Genomic DNA, 23,313 nt, shown 5'->3' with positions numbered 1-23,313 from the left:
TAAAGCATCCAAATAGCTAGTGCTGGCATCAATGATAAAACATCAATGCAACACAATTAATTACACCAAATGGCCAAAAAAATATAATTTTCATAGAACTCTAAATCAATCCACTTCAGTCCTAGAAACATTTTTTAGAGTGAAGGATTTTCATCTCTTTCTCACTCATGTGCCCAAGTCTATGGTGCCATAGTTTTGTATATGTCATTGAAACATCCATTGTAGCTATCCCTGCAACAACTTTTTCTATAGCAGCTAGGGTAGAATAAGTATTACTAGTACACAAATACAATGTGCCTACCTTTTCACCTTTAGCTACTAATAATGAACTTTTAGTGACCTTCTAGACATTGTTTGTAAAGGTAACTATGCAACCTTCATTACCCAATTGTCCTATAGAAATTAAATTTATTATTAATTTGGGGACATGCCTTACCTCCTGCAACAACTAGTCATTTCCATTCTGTAACTTTATTATTATCTTTCCTTTTCCAACAATCTGACATGGCTCATCATCACCCAAATATACCTATCTAAAATCACCTTGAACATAATCTAGAAATTATTTTCTATGGGATGTGGCATGAAATGAAGCTCTTGAATCTATTACTTAAGAATCATTAACATTATATAAATATAGAATTAAGGCATCTTGTAAATTATTACTTGCAACGTTGGCTTCCTTACTATCATCTTCATTTCTGTCTCCTTGTTTGTTTTTTTGAGACAAACAATCTTTCTTTAAATGTCTTGAATTTCTACAGTATCATCAATCCTTTCTTCCTCTAGATTGAGAACATCCTTTCTTTGACTTCCCTCCTAATTTCTCACGATTTCCTGGGCTTTTTCCTCTTTGCTTTGGTCCTCCCCTACTCTATACATTCAAAGCAGTACCCGATGATGTTGAAGTCTCACATGTGATTTTTTATTGCATTTCCTCGCTTAGGATAACACCAACAACATCATTAAATTTTAAAGAGCTTGTATCAGAGATAGATTTACTTACAACCATAACCAAGCTATTCCATCTTTCTGGCAAGAACATAAAATTAAGAAAGCCCTAACCTCTTCATCAAAGTTAACTTTTACAAAAGTAAATTGGTTGGTAATTGTATTAAATTAATTTAAATTATTTACTACGCATCCTCCTTCACTCATTTTCATATTAAACAAATGCTTCATGAGAAATACCTTATTTGAAACTAAGGGTTTTTCATACAATTTAGTCAGTGCCTCCATGAGGGCTTCAATTGTTGTTGCTTTTGATATATTGAATGTTGCAAATGGTGCAAGACATAATTGAATGGTCTATAGTACTTTTCTATCTAGGATCTCCCAATATTCATCTGACATCATGCTAGGTTTCTAATGCAGGAGCATCCCCGGTTCTTGGCAATCTTGCATCAACCAAAATACATTTTCTTTCCAGTTTGTTTTGCAGTTTTGCAATTTCAACATTTCTTTCTATATTTTCTTAAATTGGCTCACCAGATCTTGCGAAGTTGGATTTTCCTTGAGGACATTATCATCTTCTTTATTCCTAAACCGTGGAGCATTTGGATCATTTTCTGGCAAGTTATCGATTCTGAATTCTGAGACAGTTTTCTGGCACCGAAACTGCTTGGACCTATTTTCTTTGGTGAATCCACTTTATCCCTTCCATAGCTTGTGGAGCCTTGTTCCTTGATTATGATGTTCCTTGGTGTGTGGCCAACCTTTCCTTTGACCCGCACTTCATCCTTTATATTTTTCGTAGGAATCTCTTTGGCAGAGGCCGACCTATTGGTTTTACACATTTGATCTTGTTCTTCAACATTTTATCTCTCTTGGGCAGACCGGATCACTCTAGACCATATAAATCATTGTAATTGAGAATTAGAAATCAGTTGGGAGAATATAGAAGATGTATCCTTATATTCAGAGGTCCGAAGTTGACTGATTATGTAATTGAGCATGTATATGGTAGGCCAATGAGCTGAATCTTGTAACTCGAATGTTACTGGTTATTTGTAATCAATTTTCATGATCTAATTCATTCAATTCTACATTGCCTCAATCATATCCTCTTGTTTATGTTGGTTTTACTCTTGCTTCTTGGTTCAGATTGATCTCTTTGAGGTCCCTCCTAACCGGTGACTACACCAGTTTCTTTGTCTTTCCTTCTAATGGCCACCACAAATCCTTTTGATACAGGTAATCCTCCATTTACATTTTCCATAACTGATAATTCTGTCCATTGAACTTCTCAACCTTGAATTTGGTTTCTTCCATTACTCCCACTTAAATCTAAAAGTCCCTACCAAATTATATAAATACACAACTCTGATACCAATTGTTAGGGTTTTGGTAGATCCGAAGCAAATACAAATTAACAATTATATCCAGATTTGAATTTACAAAAGATGAAGAAAAATACACATCACAAATAACACAAAGATTTAATATGGTTCACCCAAGATGGGCTACATCCACATAACACAGTTGTCCAATATTTTCTTATTATCCAGTAAAACAGTCCAACACCATTACAATGCCTTTTATATTCCAGACGCTTATAACATGCAATTTTTAGGACAGCCCACAAAGTCATCTTTTTAGGGATTTTTCAAATGTTAGTTTTTTTCAACAAAAAAAGCCAAAAAAATTACAAATGTATAGTACTTTCATGATTGGTTGCCACATACCAACAAAAATAAAATATGTCCTTAAAAGAGAGGAGAAGAGAGAAAGAAAGGGTTGTCAAGCCATTTTGAAATCATTTTGAGCCATTTTTCTTGAATTGTCAGGATGACAAGTGGAAAACACTATGAAATGCCTTTTGAATGAAAAAATTCATTGAAAGTGAGTTCTACAAATGGACATCTGCATTAGACACTATTGTCCACACAAATCACGTTAAAAAATGGTGGGGCATGAGAAAAACACACGGTCAATAAAAAATTGACACAAGAAGGTAGTTGCTAAATTGGAAACTTGAGAATAATGAGAGGGAAAAGGGTTGATGCAAGGTCTTAAATGAGCCTATGCAAATGCTAAGGGAATGAACACCACACATTGATATTTTATTTTTAGTCGATTGGTTGATTTGACTCGATTTATAGATTGATTGATTGATAAATTGGATCAATTGAAATGGATGATTAAGATTATACTTGATACTTTAATGCTTGGTTTGATTTTGGATGATTTATTTTAGGGATTCCTCCTTGAGAGGATAGGTGGGATTGAAGAACATAAGTGTGTTCTCAAAACTGGATAAAATGGAGATAATATGGTCAGAAATGAATGAAATAAGGATATTTGGATGAGTTTCATGGTGGTTGAAAAGATTGGTGGTGAAATTTCAAGGTCATATTATTGTTCCCCCTTTTTTCAATGAAGGAATGGATTGGATTTATAGATGTATAATGAAAAGATAGACAAATGTGATTTTAATTTTATATGAATGGTTGAGATTGATTGAGGGTGAGTGGAGAATATTAATTTGATAAAATAGTAAAAAAATTATTTATGATCATGGCTCCTTAGTGGGCTCTAAAATGGGTGAGGCTAATCAGTTATTTTTTTATAGTTAATTAGTTTTACATGGATAAAAAATAGAAGGGAATCATGGAGGAGTTATTATCGAATATGAGTAGATAATTAAATTTTTAATTATCTTTGGTATTATAAGATGAAATTGGCTTCATATTTTTAATTTAAAACAAATGGATGAGCGTTAGCCCAATTAACTATTAATATGAATTATTTAATTTATTAGTGGTAGTAAATGAAAAGATGGAAGTAACATGATAAAGAGGAATATTGAGATCTATTAGGATGTGATATTAGGTCAAAGGTTAGAAAGTGGTGAAAATTAAGTGTCTACACTCAACCTTTCAAGGTCCAAAATTTCTCCAACAAATCTTTTTATAAGCCCTTTTGAAAAGCCTTTCTCTCTTGAGATGGTTTGTCTTTATCCTTTCTAAAATCCTTTTCTCTCCTCTTTTAATCACCAAAATTATTGTACTTATAGTTACTTATCTCCAAATGGTCTCTCACTTTCTTGCACACCTCTTGCATGTGTTCATCCATGCCTTTCAAACATGCCCTTACCAATTCTCATCCTTTCTAGGATACCTTTTCATAGGTGGTCTTTTTGGAAAAATTAAACCTTGCTATTGGATCAATAGAATCTTCTATACTCCTCTTCAAAATACTATTTGGAGGTGTCAAAAGTCATAATACCTTAAAATTTCTTTAATAACTTGCGTACTTCATATAATAACGCAAGATCTTATTTCAAAACCTTGATGAGGGTTTAACAACAAGAATTGGTTGATACTAATTATTAATAAATCACCTAAGAAATCCTTTCCCACCAGCCAACACCACTCTAGATTCAAGAGCATCCCCATCTTCTTGGCCAGTTATTGGAGCCAAATTGTTCATTTTTCTATATTTTCTTAATGTTTAGATATTATTTTTACCATCATGAATGACCTCTATATTATATTACTAGGGTTGCCCAAATAATATATGACACTATTGATATAAAAGGTGAAACCACTGCAGTAGAATCAATACAAAAATAAAAATATATATTTAAAAATAATTATTATATGCTTAAAATTATTTTATTAAAAATAAAAGAGACGAATCAACAAACCATAGATAACACAATATTTACATGGAGAAACCCTTTTGAGAATAAAATCCACATGAGAAAATGGGAAGGTGTGTATCAATATTGAAGGAGAGATACATCCATATAATAACATTGGTTTCTAACAACATTCTGGTAGCACTCATGTATCTATAAATAATCTCATAAAACTACTATATCTTACTCTCAATATATAGGCACAAAGGGAAAATAAAATAATAAATGGGTTACTAAAAATATCGTATCATGAAAAAACCCCATGCACACCTTCAAGTGAATCTTCTGAGAATAGTAAAGGAATTAATGAATTCACATGGGCACAATCAATTGGCCCCCTAAATAGAAAATATAATAAAAAAGGATCATAGGTTTCATGTGACCTTAATGAGTTAACTCCTAAATTTTAGCACTCCAAAATGGAATAGCAATTCATGTGGGATCTATCTTGTAATATAAGATTCTCACTCCTCAATATCAACACCTAGAATCAAGAATAAATATTTAGTGATTCAAAAGTCAGTCATATCCACCAACATTTATCTCCACCTTCTTCATTCATGTGCCTGAAAAATAATATCAATATTATAAGAATAAACTATAGATTACTTTCCAATTCCTCTCTAGCCATCCAAGGACATTTTCCAAGAGTGTTGTAGATACATGAATAATAGATAGGATTATATGTTGCCAACTTAATCCTAACAAAAACACACCCATGGGCATGATATCACACCACACATTGTTACTATGTGATTCAATGGTGAATCTCATATAGAACCTCTCATTTACAACCTTTGTATGAGCGAATTCCATGTCTAATTTCTCCATCATCTTTTTAAAGACAATGTTATCAATATTTTCACTATTAATGACAACCTTGCAAAAATTTTCCCTGTATTTATAAATAGTCTTGAATAGGCTCCTTTAAATTGGTTATTTACTCTCTTTGGTTGTATTCAACAACATCCTTCATATAAATGTATTCACTTTATTTTTGTTCCTCAGTGAGTGACACTATTGATTCCTTCTCAACCTTCACAAATTTAACACCCTATTAATTTTCTCCATGTCCTTGTATATGGTTTTATGGACATTTAAAAATCCTATGAACAACCTATTCATAATAGGAAAAAGTTCCAACAAATTCTCTACCACCTCTTTATCCATATCCATATTTTCCTCTAGATTATTAAGTTCTCAATTCTCATATATTATTTCTTGGGAAGTACTAATATCCCATTCTCATTTAGTCCTTCCTCTACGATCACCTCATTCACCCATTCATCTAGATAAACATTCTCCTCTATTTAATTATCTAATAGAAAAATTATCCACTTCCTTCAAGGAAAATCAAGATCCCTCTTCCATAGGTTCCACCCTCAATATTATAATCTCATTATAAATGCTAACTCTCAATATATTTAGATATCTAGCTATTTTTCCCAATCAATGTCATGATATTCAAATATGATTATAACTTTATAACATTGTTTATTGTAAAAATTGAAACTTGTTTATCTACATATCTTGAGTTTTGGAGCTTCTTCAATAGCTCCATATAATATTCCATACAAAAAAAATTCTCCTACATAACCCACTAACTATTTGGTTCCATTGCATGATCCTCACTCAACTAAAGAGTACCCTATATCTTATCAACTCTCCTAACCAAAGGGGTGCATCCATTAAGCTTAGTTTTTTCCAATTTAATCCTTTAATGATCACGGATGTTCTCTTTAAAATATTGATCAAGTTCAATAATCTAATTGATCAAATATTGTTGATTTAAAACACTAGAAAAGTTAGGAAATTACATCTTTGTTTCCAAATTAATATTCACGATAACCTTTAGGAATTGGCCATCTTCTTTATCCAAAGGCTACTCTTATATTATTTCTCCCTCTTCCAAATCATCTTCATCTTCACCATTATCTTCTTTATTATTAATATGGTTCCTCCCAAATTAGCTTCTCAGGAAGTTAGTCTATTTTACAGTTGAATCTTTCTCTCTTCCTTTTTAGAGGTATGATGTTAGCAAAATAACCAACACTCAAAAACCCAAAATCCAATGTGAAAACATGCACAAAACCCTACTTGAACACAACTTCTAACATTACCTAGGTCCAAGACTCTTATACCATTTGATGTAGTCAAGGATAAGGGACTTGATGAAGGGTCCTTTTCCTTGTAGAAATAATCCACCGAATAATTTTGTAAGATAAAAATAGGTCAAAAAATCTAAGGAAAATTGAATAGTACATATTGCAAGGAATCTCATAGATTCCTGCATATTTTATAAGCGACTAAAAATTACACATTACAAATTATTAAATAATATTATCCCTAAAATTTCAAAAGTGTACAACACTCAATCATAATACCTATAATTACGTATGTGAAGATCCTTTAATCATGGTGAAATTTTCTCTTTTCTAAGAATTCCCTTTGTTTTTAATGCTTCTCCAACAACCTTATGGAAGTATGTCATATATAATGTGGAAAAAAATGAAACTATTTCATAAAAAATCTCTCTATTTAACCAAAAAAATTTATGTTTTCTCTATGGTTCTTATGACCACCTATCTCTACTACCATTATTGTGAGGTTCCCCCAAAATAATCTTATCATAAATAGGAAAAAATTATTATCAAATTTTTTGGGGTCAACTTTGAGTGAGGAAAGGGAATTCATTAGGTATCTTGATAGCTATGAAGACTTTCCAAGGAATTTTGTTTCCTAATAATTAAGGGTTAACTCTTTACACAAAATGAATTATTCATTTAATCGAAGGGGGTGAGTCATAAAAGGTACTAGGAAAAAAATTCATACACTGTAAATCCTAGGATAATGTATTTAATTATTAATTTTTATAAGTCAGAGTCCTTGTGGAATGCGGAACTACATTTAGGAATCTCAAAAATTACTTGGATGAAACACTAAGTCATTTTGTGTATCATGATGGTGTTGGAATTAAGGAACACTAAGAGGGGGAGGTGAATCAATGTTCTACAATTTTTAACATTATTAATCTGTCATTTAAACCACTTAATGCAAATGAATAAAAGTAGAGTGCAAAAACACAAAGCACATAATCACAACACCATAACACCAGGATTTTTACGTGGATACCCAATTAAGGGGAAAACAATGGTGGGATTCAGACCCACAATATTAATATACATTGTTAGAAGTATAATAATATTACATAAGGGGAATGCACATGCATTCAGGCACACTGCCTAGAGCTCGCTACTCAAATTACAATAAGGGGTACAACTCGAAAGGCTCACTACCTTACAAATGATTAAAGATAATAATTGGAATGTCTGAACTGATAGACAACATGTACAAATGCCAAAAATAGTTCTAATTAATCACAAAATACTTTATCTTACTCTATTCTGCTACACTACTCTGTTCTAATATTCTGCTATATTCCGGAGCTCAAATCCTTCACTTGCACACATGAAATTGTGTACAATTGCTCATATAAAATTTCCACACAACCCTAGCTATAAAAATGATCATATTAATCAGTCTTATATATCTGCAACATCAATTTAGGTCATCTTCATGTTGGCCCAAAAATGCATAACACACAAATGAAATGTGTTACCCAAGTTGGCTCAATCCGATCCAAAATAATCATGTATACCAAAAACAATTGTCCACACACTTCCCACATGTCATCTTAGCATCCTTGAATACACAAACACTCACCAAAATTACTCTGCATGATACACACAATGAATATCCACACATTAATGTTGATGAACATTGTTCTACCTGAAATACCTATCTATCGGATCCTCTAACTCACTCAAGAATTAACATCGGAGGCCACAAACCTGGAATAAGGTATACTACATGTCCACAATGCTTCTCTGAGATCCACAATACTAAATACTCAATACAACTGAATCACCAACCAAATTACTGTATACTATCAGATACACTATTCTATCTCACCAGACCTCACTTGACCTCAATTAATCTTTCGGTAGGAAGGAATTATGAATTGTGGATTAAATATATGACTCTAATTTCCATCAATGACAACATCTAAACAACAACATAGTGTCTCTTACCAACAACCTCCCCCTTTAGCATTGATGGCAACACTTAGTGAAAAATGACTAAGTGTTGGACCAAGACCAAAGTATTGTACACTGCAACCAAAAATTTGACTACTGGATTCCAAAAAGCAACAACTCCCCCTAAGATCAACATTTTTCACTCCTCTACACTCCTTTGACATAAATGGCAAAGGTAGGGTTCCAGAAATAAAAAATTCAGGCCAAAAATGCTATTTACATATGTACACACAGTCCTTGCATATTCAAAAAAAATTGAAGATGTGTGCATAAGAATTCTTCAATATACCCAAGTGGCTATCTGAGCCATTCTTTAGAATCTCTAACATTTTTATAAGGCCACTAAAAAGGTAGGCTTGCGCCTTGTAGTCTTTAGCTCTTCTGGATCACTGTTAGCCAGAGCATCTTAAGCATCCTTAAAGGCACTAAGCATATTATCTAACTTGGGAGTAATGCAACTCTAAAGTTCTCCAACTCTTCCAATTATTATCTCCTTGTCATGATTCAAGCTTCTCATTTTCTCAAGCAATGATATCACTCGATCTTCATGATTTCTCAAAGAAACTAACAAAGGATCAACCAATTGATATATGTGTGCTAGCACATCCTCATGCACCTTAGACTTCTTCTCAATGTCTTCAGTGAACCTATTCAAAGATAGGCATGATTTGTACAAGTTTCCACCTTGAACAATGCTTCCTTCATGATCTTCACACAGGCATCTAATGTGACTCTGTCCTTGGCAATAATCTTTTTCAAAGTTTGGAGCCTCTTAGTATCAAATTCATTCCACACTTTCTCCTCAACTAATTTATCAAAGGATTCAAAGTGATTGTCCACAAAGTTGATTAGACTCTTCAATTGCTTGGATGGGGTATTTGAAGAATTATTCTAAAATGAAAACATTAATTTCTCCAAAATAATAGATGCCATGGTTAGTAGCATACTGCCCTCAGTGTGTAACTTCAAAAGATCCTCACTAGCCTTTGCTTGAGCAAATGATGCTAATTGAAGCTTCTGAATGGGGGACAAAGAGGTGAGGTTAATCGGACCTTGAATAAACTCCATCTCATCAATGACTTGCTATCCCTTCACCAGTTGTGCAATGTCTCTCACTTCAATCTTAACTTCAACCTAACCTTAACCTCCACCTTCTCCTTTTCTACATTCTTCTCAATATCTGCTTCCTTCTCAATAACCAGAGGGTTATCTACATCAATCGGAGGATTATCATCCTTGTGCTTTCCCTCATCTATATTTCCTACATTCTCTTTCCCTTGTCAACCGCATCCTCAACTCTAACATCTACTAGCACATTAACCTCTACTTGAACTTCTGGGATAGAAGAAGTATCATCCATTGTCTGCTCGGCTTGTGATGCCATGTCCTGTGCTTCCAACTGACATTCATCTTGTCATTTTACCTGATTAACTTCATATTGATTCTAAAGTAGTCTTTTTGTCAAAATTTTCTCTGTTTCTTTAATAACTTCATCAACTTCTTCGATCATTATTTTATTCACTATGGTTTTGCTCTTGAACTCATTCCTAGCTAACTTAAGTAACCTTGCGATCTCCTCTTCAGAAATCATAGAGCATAAATTAACTAATACATATTCTTTCAATCTCTCATCTTCTTTATTTGTCGTTAATCTCCTAGCATCCAAAATTTCATACAATCTCTTTGGTATGACTGACATTAGCTAAATTAGAGATTTACTATATACATTCAAGTACTCTACAGTTGCTTCCTCTAAATTTCTTTTTCAATTTTCATCAAAATTTTCATACCATTCTGATAATGGCTTCAAGTTACCATTCCTCACAACCTCATTCACAATTTCATTTAAGTTCATAGGAAGCTTAACCTCAAGTTTTCCCTTCGTTAATGCCTCATCAATTTCAGATGGTTTAGATTTCTTACCAGATTTAACTCCACCGGATGGTTTCTCCTTAGTGATCTTGGTGGTCTTAGCTCCTTCGGCTTTAACCTCCTTGACTACTTTATCAGTTTCCTCATCATCTACAATCATAAATCTAACTGACTTCCTTTTCTTTTCACCACCACCATATGGCTTGACTGATTGTTTTGGTTTGCTTGTAGGCTTGCTTGAAGGATTTTGTGAACTAGAGGAGGGAGCAACACTTCTTGATTGCTTTGGCTTAGGTGAAGATTCCTTTGGTTTAGCTTTCTTCTCTACCTTAATAGTTTTCTCTTCAGAAAGAATATTCTCCTCTCTTTCTTTCGAGACTTCTTCCTTATTTATTCACATGCTTTCTGCAAGAGCCTCAACTTATTTTTGGACTTTCTTCTATATCACTGATTTCTTAAATTGTTGATGCAGCTACAAGCTCTTTTCTGCATAAGTCCCAAACCTTTCCTCATTGGGATCAACCAGTTTGCTCATAATATGTTGTGAATAAATATCCAATATTTGTTCTTCCACATCATATCCCATAGGCATAATCCATACCATTCGAGGCTCCACAACTTCCATCAAGCATTGATTGGTATCCACCATAAAATAGATTGTGTCTTGATTTTTTTTCATAATTGACTTAGGGATTCTTTTCCTCTCATGCATTTCCTTCTGTAAATTCTTGAAATATCCCCATAAATTCTTATTCTGGATCCTAGAGTCACCGGAATTGTACAAATGTTCTTTGATTTGAACACCTACTAGCCTGTCAAAGGCCCATTGCACCTACCCAACTCCCAGAATATCATTCATAAAGTAGAAAAACAAGCATAGAAGTAGGGTTCCATACTTGAAAGGATGTTTCTTATTCTTTTTTATCTTCTTTAGATTCTTTATAAGCTCACTCCAGAGTAGTTCACAAAGATCATATTTCTTGTTTTCTCTCATCATCTCATAAGCGACATAAATTGCAGTACCAGAGACAAAATTCTCTCTACTGGAATAATACACCTTATATTTGATTACCATAGATGAAAATATGATGTAATGCTCTAGGATTTCATTAATTGTCATCGCCCATTTGGAAAATTTTGATCCAGTTGCATTTGTTACAATATCAATCTTTACAGCCTTCAAATATGGCAAATCTCTGAATGCACATAGACCTTTCACAGCTTGAATAAAAGTCTTCTTGATCTTGTGGGGCTTATTCAACCACAAAAATTTATTGTGCATCCTACTCAATATGTATCAGATCCATTCAGGTTCATAGAGCATCAAAAATCTAACAAACTACAAAAACCCTTGTCTTCTAACCCTTGAAATTCTAGTTTTAACATTGAATTTTATCAAACAGTTGATTGTTGTACAGATTCAACTTGTGTGTGCTTCCTAGTTTCTTAATGGGACAGTGTGTGTAAATCCTAACATCTTTAATGTGAAGGACACTGTAGGGCACCAATGAAAATTCACTTTTCAGGTCATCTTCCATGGAGATAAATGGATATGTTTGAAATTCAGTCGTGCACGCTCAGTGATATCAACAAAAAGAGGGGTAGAAGCACCAAGTGCAACCATTTTTTTAATCATAAATTTAAAAATTGAAAAAGTTCTATCGACAAATACCTTGATCACCGAGTTAGGGTTTCTTGCCGAATCTCCTGAGAGATCTTCTTTCACACTTTGGTCGCTGAAAAAATTGCTTGCAGGGCTCTCCAAACTTATTCTCTTCAAATGCAAAGTGAGAAATGAAGTGGTAAGATCACTTTTTACCTTCCACTAACCTAACATTTCAATGTAATTAATGCACTTTGCCCTAATACTTTTGGATACTCTATATTTCACAAAAATCTTCTATGAACCTTCAAATTTGCTTGAACTCTTCTAGAAATCCATCAAAAACATTTGTGGTCATCACATCTACCTCTACAACTTTCTGGAATCAGGCATAGATCTCAAACAAGGGGTTTATAGGTTTTTCATGATAACTTCCCCCAAGGCCGGATGGCTTAGTCCAATTACCGGAAGAGGTTCTAGCACTAGAATCAAGTGTGAACCTACTTCCTCCATCATCATTTCTCTTTTTAACCCAATTCTTCTTCATCTGATCTCATCAATCTTTGCTTTTCCTTTCTCATCTGGTTTCACATTCTTTTTCTTGTCTTCTGGACCTCTCCTATTCATATTTATGCTTTTGTAGTATTTAGCAATGTGACTAGATTTGTTGCAAGCATAACAAACAACATTTTCTTGCTTAAGTTTGAAGTTCATCTTATTTCTTCTTGATTTGCATTGATTAGCAACATGACCAAACATACGACATTCATAACATCTGACATTTCTTCTATTTGGAAAGTTATTCATCATACTTTGCATATATTTGACTTGTGACCATACTTATTGCATTTGAAACATTGACCAGAGAAATATGGACCATTATTCATCATCCTATTTTTGCATTGACTAGCCATATGACCAATTTTATTGAAAACAAAACAATTACCATTGAACTTATGAGAATTAGGTTGCCTTATTGGAGGCCTTCTTGAATTGTTCTTATGTTGTGCTAATTTGGAGCTTTCACCTTTCTCAAATCCAAGTCCTTGTGTATCATTTGGATTCTTTGGACTAGCAAGCATCTCATCAAGCTTGGTTGAGCTAATCCAGAACTTCTCCTTGTACTCATTTACAACATCAAGATCATATCTAAGAAAAATAATCTTCTTTTCAAGATCTTCCTCATGTTGTTTGGAGTCTTGTAGGTCAATATTTAGTTGTCCATTTTCATTCTCAAGTCTGCAAACATTCTTCAGATTTGTCTTTCAAGGATTGGGCAATTTTTTCCTCATTCTTCTTCATTTCCTCAATCTCCTTTGTTAGTCTCATCACAATAGATTCCACCTCTTCTTCTAGACTGTATTATCTCTAGAAAGTCTCTCACACTCTTCTGTATTTTCCTTCAGGGCTTTTTCATCAATGCTTTGACTTTCTTTCTCCTTCGGCTTATCAACAAGTTCCTTTCTCTTCTCCCTTGACTTGTTCAACTGACCTTTCAATGATTCACTAAAATTCTCAGCATCCCTAAAGCTTGCTTTCACCTGCCGAACCTCAGCTTGTGATTAATCAAGATCTTCAAGTGCAACAAGAAGTTGTTGTCTAAGACTACCGGAATCCATTGATTCACTTTCCCAAATTCTCCTCAAGTTGTTAGGCTTCTTTTGAGGAACTAGGATTTGATACCAATTATTGGAATCAAGGAACATTGAGAGGAGGGGGTGAATCAGTGTTTTGCAATTTTTAACATTCTTAATTTGTCCTTTAAACCACTTAATGCAAATGAATAAAAGTAGAGTGCAGAAATACAAGGCAAATAATCACAAAACCATAACACCGAGATTTTTATGTGGAAATATGGTTAAGGGAAAAACTATGGTGGGATTGAGACCCACAATATTAATATACCTTGTTAGAATTATAATAATATTACATGAGGGGAATACACATGCATTCAGGCGCACTGCCTAGAGCTCACTACTCAAATTACAATAAGGGATACAACCCGGAAGGCTCACTGCCTTACAAATGATTACAGATAATAATTGGAATGTCTAAACTAATAGACAACATTTACAAATGCCAAAAATAGTTCTGATTAAACATAAAATACTTTATCTTATTATGCTACACTGCTCTGTTATGATATTCTGCTATATTTCGGAGCTCAAATCTTTCACTTGCGCACATGAAACTGCACACAATCGCTCATACACACTTTTTACACAACCATAGATATAAAAAATTATCATATCAGTTGATCTTATATATCCACAACATCAATTTAGGCCATCTTCTTGTCAGCCCAAAAATGCATAACATACAAATGAAGCGTGTTACCTAGGTCAGCTCAATCCGCTCCAAAATGATCATGTAGACCAAAACCAATTGTCCACATGCTCCCACATGTCATCTTATCATCCTCAAACACACAAACAATCACCAAAATTACTCCACATGATCTGCAAAATGAATATCCACATGTTACTACTGATGAACATTGTTCTACTTGAAAACCTATCTATCAGATCCTCCAACTCACTCAAGAATTAATACTGGAGGCCACAAACTTGGAATAAAGTATATTACACATCCACAATGCTTCTTTGAGATCTGCAACACTAAATACACAATGCAACTGAATCACCAACCAAATTAATATATACTACCAGATACACTATTCTATCTCACTGAACCTCACCTGACCTCAATCAATCTTTTGGTATGAATGAATTATGAACTGTGGATTGAATATCTGACTCTATTTGCCATAGATGATAACATGTGAACAACAACGTAGTGTCTCTTTCCAATAGATGGTTACAACAAAGTATTGAAAAGATTTTTAGCTAATGGACTAAGAAGAACATCCATGACTAGGTTATAATAGTTTTAAAGGAGGGTTGCAAGTATAATTAGTTATTCTACATGGATAATGTGGAAGTTAAATTAGACCCACTTGTCATAGGTTCTAATTTTTCATGAGGAGTTATATTCTATTATGGTAGGTGTTACTCTTGAGAGGCTGAATGGATTCAACTTGGACTAGTTTGACCAAGACTTGGCTCATAGTTTTAGTTCATGGATTTAAGAAATTCTTGGTGGTTTCCCAAATCTCCTCTGCCCATATATTGGAGGCTTGGGCTAGAGATTATATGGTGATTATTATAATACCAAATCAAAACTAAATTATATGAAAGATATCCATTGGAATATCCACACTATACATTGAGTGTTCTTTTGATTTCTGGTTTTTCCTATATGTTTTTTTTTAGAAAATATCTTTTTTTTTATTAGATGTTACCTTTTTGAAAAATTGTATAGATCCATTTTTACTTAGCATTATTTGTTTCATAGTATTTGATGAGGCTTAGCTTTATGCTTTTATTTGTAGACATTTTTCTATACTTAGAAATTTTATATTTGTTGATGGGACGTTATATTATGCTTTAACTGACTTTATGGACCTATTTGATAATTATGTTACCCATAGTTTGAGACCTTTATTTTAACAAAAAACATGAACCTTATGAATGCAAATATAAGTATTTACTATCTTTGTGTGATTGATGAATGTGTTGCAGTGGTTGATCATGAAATGTGGATGGGAATGCTTGCTCTAATTTTGGTGTTGCAGGTGTGTGGAAAAATTATTTGTGATGAAATAGGGCTTCATTTATAGCAGCATGGCAACATGGATAGGACTGGACAACAAGGCATGAAGGGGTCAAGGATTGTTTCAATTCGGGCACTAATTGTCCAAGCTCATTATAAAATCTTCAGAACAATCATGATTCATTAATAGTTATGTTAATAGTCATGATGGACGTTAGAGAATATTTAGGGAAGATTTGCAAATGTTCAAGAACAAGACAAATTCTTAATGTCTTAGTTTTCCTAGATTTCATAGTCTAAATAAAATCCTCCACCTAGATATTGTTGGCAACAACAATGAAGGAAAACTAAGAGGGGGGGTGAATCCATTTTTCACCGGATCAACAAACTTAATCACAAATGCAAATCTGATAAACTACAACAACAATAAAGATAAGCAAATAAATAGCACAACACACAACACTAATATTTTGACGTGGAAAACCCAGTTAAGGCAAAAACCACGGTGGGAACCTACCCACAATAAGATGATACTCTGCAGTAGTATGTGAAAATATTACAATGGGGAATGCACCAACATTCAAGCGCACTGCCTAGAGATTACAACTTCAGATATAATAACTTGAAATGTTGCAACCCTCAGGGAAGGTTCACTACCTTACAAGGAAGTCTTACTAACTTACAAAATGTTCGGACAACAATCCAGAATCAAATGAACTGCAATAACAACATATGCTAATGCCTGATGATAGTTCCAGTTAAACTCATATGTCTTCTCTACAACACCAATCCACACAATATCAAAAGATGAATCCTTTCTTCGCACATACATTACTCTCTAGTAATGCAAACACAACCCCAATACACAAATTACATGACTATACCATCTATTTATACAAATCATCAACCTTGACAACAAGGTCGACTAAACCCTCAACACCTAATTATAAAATTATATCACACGATACAAATATTGACCACCAAACCAATATAATAATATACATGATATAACATGGACCTAAACCAAATCTCCAAATATGCAACACCACCAGAAATCACGCCAAGATCAACCACAACACGCTACACCACCATGAATACCACATAGCACGAAGAACATCACTGATTCAACAAAATCACCAAGAACTCACGCAATGATCAATGTGGATCATCAAAAAAAGTAGGACACAATTAGGAAACACCAACAAGCACATTAGAATGATCAATAATAGATGTACCAACACCACTTATCAAATCTTCATCGATCAACAAAAAAAACTTAGGAATACTCAAACAAAAACAACTGTCATGAAGAAATATAACTTGTGGAGTACCAAATCACGAACCATCTGAAATGAAGATACGCAAGACCATCCCAAACAATGTCCCAAAAATCTCAGCTAAAGATCTGATCACACTGGAATATACCGGAGGAAATACTAAACTCTACAAAGCATTGATTAAAAAACCAAACTGCAAACCGGATCATATGATATGATCAATTAAGCTTCCTAGATAACCAAAACCAATATAGAAGAATATAATGATACTATAAATACTCCATACACCAAACCATGATCCCAATAAACCAATATGCAATCACCAGAGCAATAAATCACAGGAATATGTTGACATCAATGACAACAACATATCCTAGCAGCAACAATGTCCAACAATATCCCCCTTTGGCATTGATGGAAACATATGAATGTAAAAATTAGTCAATGCAAAGAAAGAAAATATCTCCAACAAACTCCCCTTAAGATCAAGCAGATAAAATGCTTTTTCATATGCTTCTCTTTCCCTTTGACCGCAATGCCAAAGATCTCAAAACAAAAAACCAAACTCTCCTCCTTAGATAGAAAAAACATGATTCTCTCTCATATAACCAATCAGACTACTCCACCATAGGAGTATCACCAACTCATCAATCCAAACAAGGAGATAAGAATGTGAAGTCCATCGGATTGATGCAAATCAATGCATCTAATTCTCATCGAGAGGGGTAGATACCCCTAACTTGTCTCTCAAGTAGATAAATGTATCTGCAGACAAAGGCTTAGTAAAAATATCAGTAATATGTTCCTTTGTAGATACATATTTCATCTTCACTTCCTCTTCACTGACTTTTTCTCTCAAGAAATTATATTTGATTGATAAATGTTTATTCTTTGAATGTTGCATCAGGTTCTTTGACATATTAATAGCACTAGAATTATCACAATATATGACAGTAGGCTCATCATAGATAACTTTAATATCCTTCAATGTTTGCTTCATCCAAACTACTAGAGTGCAGTTACTAGCAGCAACAATGTACTCAGTTTCAACAGTAGATAAAGACACTAAATCTTGTTTCTTACTTGCCCAAGAAACCAATTTCTTACCCATAAAGAAAGCACCACCCGAAGTACTCTTCCACTCATAAACATCACCAGCCCAATCAGCATCAGTGTAAGCACATAACATGAAATCATCATTCCTCGGATACCACAAAGCATAATGCACAATCCCTTTCAAGTATCTAAATATCCTTTTTACAATAGTGACATGACTCTCCTTTAGATCAGCTTGATATCTAGTAGCCATACACACAACATGCATAATGTCTAGTCTAGTCTAAGTAAGATATAGTAGTCCACCAGCCATAGATATGTACAAAGACTAATTAGCTTTCAGAGATTCATCATTTTTAGACAATTTGCAGCCAGTCACCATAGGAGTTCCAACTGGTTTGGAGTCATCTAAACCAAACTTCTTCAACAATTCCTTCACATATTTAGTTTGAGATATAAAAAACACTTTTCCAGTCTGTGAAATATGCAACCTAAGGAAAATTTCATCTCTCCTATCATAGACATCTCAAATTCTTTCTGCATATCACCAACAAACTTCATGCTCAATTTATCATCTCCTCCAAAGATAATATCATCAACAAAACCTTCAACAATCAATATGTTATCAATCTTAATCTTAAAATACATATTACTATCAACAATACTTTTTTTAAATCCTAATTTTAGCAAATACTTATCCAATCTAGCATACCAGGCTGTAAGTGCTTGTTTCGATCCATAAAGAGCTTTCTTCAATTTGCATACCATGTCTCCATCATCTGATAATGAAAATCCATCTGGTTCCTCAATGTAGACTTCTTTAAGATCTCCATTTAGAAAGGTTGACTTGACATCCATCTGATATAATTTGAAATATTTATAGGCAATATATGCAACCAATAGTCTAACAACTTCAAGTCTAGCTACCTAAGCAAAAGTCTCCTCATAATCAATTCCTTTCTTCTGTGAATATCCTTTTCATACCAAATTAACAGGCTTAATAATTTTAGCCAAATCTCTAACAACTTGGGTAGAACTGATCTTATTCATTGAATCAAAATTAACATGACACATTCTCCTATGCCACAACCAACTTTCATCAATCTGAGCAATCAAGCAACTTTTCTCACCAGCATTCAAATGAAAGATATTACCTTCAGTCTTAGTTCCAAATGCAATCTCTATACCAGAGGCATTTAGGATCTTGCATTTACCATTCTTAAATTGTAAATCATAACCTTTGTCAACCATCTATCCAAAACATAAAATATCATGCTTCAAACCTTCAACATATAAGACATCATCAATGTTATGCTTACCATCAAAGGAAATAGAACCTCTACCACAGATCGCACAGGCTTTGTCATCTCCAAATCTTACTATTCCACCATCATATCTTTCCATACTCACAAATTTTCTTTTATCATCGATCATATGATGTGAACAACCATTGTCAATCACCCATTCATCTTTCTCTTGAACTTTAGCATCTAATGCTTTCTCCTAAAAAGTGCAGCTTGTGGAGTCAATAGGTACCGGTCCATCTTCTTTAATAGCAATCAACACAACTTCATCTCCTTTTGATTCTTCATCTGTAACACCTTCATCAACAACACAATAACAATTCTTCTGATGCTTATACTTCAGGTTAGTCTTGTAAGGCTTATAATATTTCTCATACTTCTCATATCTATCATTTCTATCATTCTTATCAAATTTATCATGTCTATTATATTTAGACATTCTCTCCAGGCATCTCGAAGCAAAATGTCCTATCTTATTATAAGAGAAACATTTCAAAGGTAATTTTACATCATACTTACTAGCTCCCTTAGGAAATCTTTGGGCAATCAATGCTTCAAGCTCCTCCAATTATCTTTCTTGCTCTTTCATTTCTCTTCTCTCTCTTTCATAGCTAGATATTCTATATTCTCCAGGGTCATACTTCTTCTTTTTGGATATAGATTCTCTAAATGTTGTCTCATACTTTCCATGTGATTCACCAAACTCGCTTAGTTCAAATGCAACAATCTTTCCAACCAACATATCTCTTGTTACAGTAGTCACACTCTGGATCTCATCAATAGAAGCTACCTTATGTTTGTAAGTAGGAGGCAATGATCTCAATACCTTAGCAACAATTTCATCTTCTTCAAGGGTTCCACCGACACATTTGATACCTAGGATAAGTTCATTCAGCTTAGCCATAAAGGAATTTAGGTTCTCATCTTCTCCCATCTTCAACTTCTCATACTTCCCTTTCAAATGTTGTAACTTAGAAAATTTGACTTTATCTCCTTCATACAACATCTCAAGCTTCTCCCAGATTTCATGTGTAGACTGAAGTCCCATCACATTAGTCATCTCTGAATCAGTTAGGGCCCTCAACAATGTTTCCTTTGCTCTAATATTATTTTCAGCTTCCTTGATCTCATCAATAGTAACCAGTCCATTCGGAGGAACATAATAGGAATTCTTAGTAATCTTCCAATAATCCTCTCCAAGACATATCAAGTGCACCTCCATCCGGTTCTTCCATATAGTATAGTTACATCCATCAAATCTTGGACTCTCCTTCTTAAAGATAACACTTCCACTTTCATTTTCCATCTCGGATATCCTCAAGCGGTTAAGCTTCTTCTGAAGGATCTAGCTATGATACCAATTGTTGGAAACAACAATGAAGGAAAACTAAGAGAGGGGGGTGAATCAGTTTTCACCAGATCAACTAACTTAACCATAAATACAAATCTGATAAATTGTAGTAACAATAAAGATAAGCAAATAAATATCACAACACACAACACCAATATTTTGATGTGGAAAACCCAAAGGGAAAAACCACAATGGGAACCTACCCACAATAAAATGATACTTTGCAGTAGTATGTGAAAATATTACAATGGGGAATGCACCATCATGCAGGCACACTTCCTAGATATTACAGCTCAAGATATAATAACCTGGAAGGCTACAACCCTCAGGGAAGGTTCACTACCTTACAAGAAAGTCTCACTGACTTACAAAATATTTAGACAACAATCTAGAATCAAATGAACTGCAATTACAACATCTGCTAATGCCTAATGATAGTTCTTCTTAAGCTCATATGTCTGCTCTGCAACACCAATCTACACAACACCAAAAGATTAATCCTTTGTTCACACATACATGACTCTCTGATAATACAGACACAACCTCGATACACAAATTACATGACTATACCATCTATTTATACAAATCATCAACCTTGACAACAAGGTCGGCTAAACCCTCAACACCTAATTATAAAAGTATATCACACGGTACAAAGGTCAACCACCGAACTAATATAATGATATACATGATATAACATGGACCTAAACCAAATCTCCAAATACACCACCACCAGAAATCATGCCAAGATCAACCGCAACATGCTACACCACCAAGAATACCGTATAATATGAAGAACATCACTGGCTCAACAAAATCACCAAGAACTCACACAATGATCAATGTGGATCATTAAAACAAGTAGGACACAACTAGGAAACACCAAAAATCACATTAGAATCATCAGTAACAGTTGTACCAACACCACTTATCAAATCCTCATCGATCAACATAAAAAACTCAAGAATACTCAAACAACAACAACTATCACAAAGAAAGATAACTTGCGGAGCACCAATTCACAAACCATCTAAAATAAAGATACACAAGACCATCCCAAACAATCTCCAAAAAATATCAGCTCAAAATCTGATCACACGGGAATATATCAGAGGAAATATTGAACTCTGCAATGCTCTGATAAAAAAAAAAACTACAAAATGGATCATATGATATGATCAATTAAACTTCACAGATCACCAAAATTAATACAAAAGAATATAATGATACTATAAACACTCCATACACCAAACTATGTTCCCAATAAACCAATCTGCAATCACCGAAGCAATAAATCACAGGAATATGTTGACATCAGCAAAATATCCTAGCAGTAGCAATGTCCAACAATTAGGAAGTGGAGTGACTCTTATGGGAGCTGTTGCAAGAATGGATGTTATAAATCCTTCATGTGTTCCTTAGATAGTTAGTTACTATTTTTGTATCAAACAATGTTATGGTGTTCAACTAATTTCTGAATAAAGAGTATATCTACTTTCTGAATAAGCTTATGGTGTTTTAATATGGTTGTGCAAGCTCAATAGTTAGTTTCTACTGTAACTTTTACTTCAGAAGACTCACCCATGGGGGGCCACTTGGTGAGGGTTCTGTCTAGTTATCTTTTATGCACTTTATCTTTTAAATTTTCTAACTTTGGTCTGTTAAGTTGCTTGTTGGTTGCTCCTACATCCATGGACTACTCTGTGTTTGGTCCTACCGCCACAACATAAGAGAATAGTCATTTCTATATAAGTTAGAAGAATTTACATTTTGTTAGTAAAAGTTAGCATAGTCTTTCTGAGTTATAATTTTGGAGCAAGTTCCTTTCCTATGGAGATCTATTTAGCATTTCCATTTTCTTAAAGTAGGATAGATTTGTTCCTAGACACTCTTGGTGCATATATTTTGCTATCCCATTTGAAGTTGTACATCTTTAGATTGATAAGATAAATGAGTCAAGCTAGTGGGTTTTGGATAGCTGCTCAGTTAGGAACTTTTGTCTGTAAGTTGATTACTAAGCTATGTGTAACATTCAATTGTTTTGAACCAACAGTATTATTATGTATCTAGTGTATTTTCCTTTCAAAGGGTCTTTTTAAGTTAGTTTACACTAGTACATTTGGGGCTGATTTCCGACGACCTGTCATCAGAATTTTGACTATTTTTCATCGGACTGCCGACAAATGAAGTTGTTGAAAACTCATCGTTGGTCATTCCGATGGTACCATCTAATGTCAGAATTTCGACGACATCCTGAACTCTTCTAACAACAGCCATGACCGCTCATCCGGTGAGATAATGTCGTCGAGCATAAAGCATCCTCATCGGATGGACATCAAAATTCTGATGCCTACTAGGAACTTGCACCGATGAGGATTATGATGAGCATCTAACAATAGAGTTCCATCGGACATACATCATCCTCGTCGGATGTTTCATCGATTGGCATTGGAATTTTGACTCCTGTCAGGAACTATGCACCGATGAGGATGTTGTTTG

Source organism: Cryptomeria japonica, chromosome 6, assembly GCF_030272615.1.
Source record: "Cryptomeria japonica chromosome 6, Sugi_1.0, whole genome shotgun sequence".
In the NCBI taxonomy this organism is placed as follows: domain Eukaryota; kingdom Viridiplantae; phylum Streptophyta; class Pinopsida; order Cupressales; family Cupressaceae; genus Cryptomeria; species Cryptomeria japonica.
This window is presented reverse-complemented; position numbering follows the sequence as displayed.